The 1,650-nt window shown below is 41.8% G+C and overlaps 1 non-coding gene across 1 annotated transcript; it reads right to left on the bottom strand.

Annotated features, from left to right (window-relative positions):
• Positions 1–775: 775 nt before the first annotated feature.
• Positions 776–882, bottom strand: LOC141662247 (small nucleolar RNA R71). The gene has a single exon (XR_012550370.1). It is a non-coding gene; the product is annotated as a small nucleolar RNA R71 (small nucleolar RNA).
• Positions 883–1,650: the final 768 nt, after the last annotated feature.

The following is a 1,650-nucleotide window of genomic DNA, read 5'->3' as shown; positions in this document are numbered from 1 at the left end:
ATGTTTGTCATATATAGTAATTCAACCTCAATTCTCTTAGTTAATGTTATTTAGTATAATCTCTTAGTTTAATAAAAACCCAATTTGTTATTTGTCTTAGCATTGAGTGATAACCATACATTGTTGCATAGGTGCATAAATTGAACTTAACCTAAACCAGTCTCCGTGGGAACGAATCTAATTTATATCTTATACTACTTGCGAACGCGTATACTTGCGTGAATATTAGCGCGTGTTTTCGCCCTAACAAGTTTTTGGCGCCGCTGCCGGGGACTCGGTGTTAATTTTTAGTTTATGTGCTTGTCATCAGTGGTCATTAAAGTTCACTGACTCGGATTCTTTTACTTTCACGGTTTATTTGTTTGTGTTTCAGGTACTCATTACAATGGGAGATCCAGCAGCACGAACGAAAGCCTTGATGGATTTTTCTCAACCCAAGATCAATGACATTCAATCTAGCATTGTCCGGCCAGCTATCACAGCTAATACCTTTGAGATCAAGCCTGACATAATTCAATGGGTGCAGAATTCAATCCAGTTTGGGGGTTCTCCAACGGAAGATCCCAATACACACATTAGGGATTTCATAGAGATCTACGACACCTTCAGCTTCAATGGTGTTTCTGAAGATGCTGTGAAGCAGAGACTATTCCCATTCTCTTTGAGGGACAAGGCTAAGAGCTGGTTACACTCTCTACCAGCTGGTTCGATTACTACTTGGGAAGATCTTGCTCAGAATTTTCTTACTAAATTTTTCCCTATGGCGAAGGCAGCTGCAATGAGGAACGCTATTACTCAATTTGTGCAGCAAACGGGATAATCACTATGTGAAGCTTGGGAGCGCTACAAGGAGATGCTTAGGAAGTGTCCTCATCATGGAATTCCTGATTGGATGATCATCACTTCTTTTTACAATGGGTTGGGAGCACAGTCCAGACCCATGCTCGATGCAGCATCAGGCGGAACATTATGGGCAAAGAGCTATAAGGAAGCTTATGATCTAATTGAACTGATGGCTGCTAATGAATATCAGTATCCAACCCAGAGATGTCCACAGGGCAAGGTAGCAGGAGTTCTTGAGGTGGATACAGCTACGTCTATCACTGCTCAACTAAAGGCATTGTCTATGAAGATCGATTCTCTGGCTAACTATGGTGTTAAGCAGATAACCAGTATTTATGAGCTGTGTGCAGATCCGCATGCGACAGAGCAATGCGCTATATCTAGTGACTCAGCTCAGTTTGTGAGCAACTTTCAGAGATCGCAGCAGCCAGTTCCTGCCACTTATTATCCTGACAACTGGAATCATCCTAACTTCACCTGGAGCAACAATCAGAATGCAATGCAACAGCCGTTCCAGCAGTTTGCAAATAAGCTATGTAACCCTCCTGGTTTTCAGCAACAATTTACACCAAGACAACAACTCCAACTTCAACAACAAACTAATGATGTAGGTCTATCTTCGAATGAAAAATCTGAATTGGAGGAGTTGAGGCTTATGTGCAAAAACCAGGCTCTTATATGCCAAAGCCAGGCTGTTTCTATCTAGAATCTGGAGAACCAAATAGGGCAAATTGCTAATGCCTTATTGAATCGACCACCAGGAACGCTTCCTAGTGATACAGAAACAAAAACAGGCAAGAGGGAAGT

This window comes from Apium graveolens, chromosome 5 (assembly GCF_009905375.1).
Source record: "Apium graveolens cultivar Ventura chromosome 5, ASM990537v1, whole genome shotgun sequence".
Classification (NCBI taxonomy): Eukaryota; Viridiplantae; Streptophyta; class Magnoliopsida; order Apiales; family Apiaceae; genus Apium; species Apium graveolens.
The sequence above is the reverse complement of the archived record's forward strand: the minus strand, read 5'-3'. Positions and strand labels throughout refer to the sequence as shown.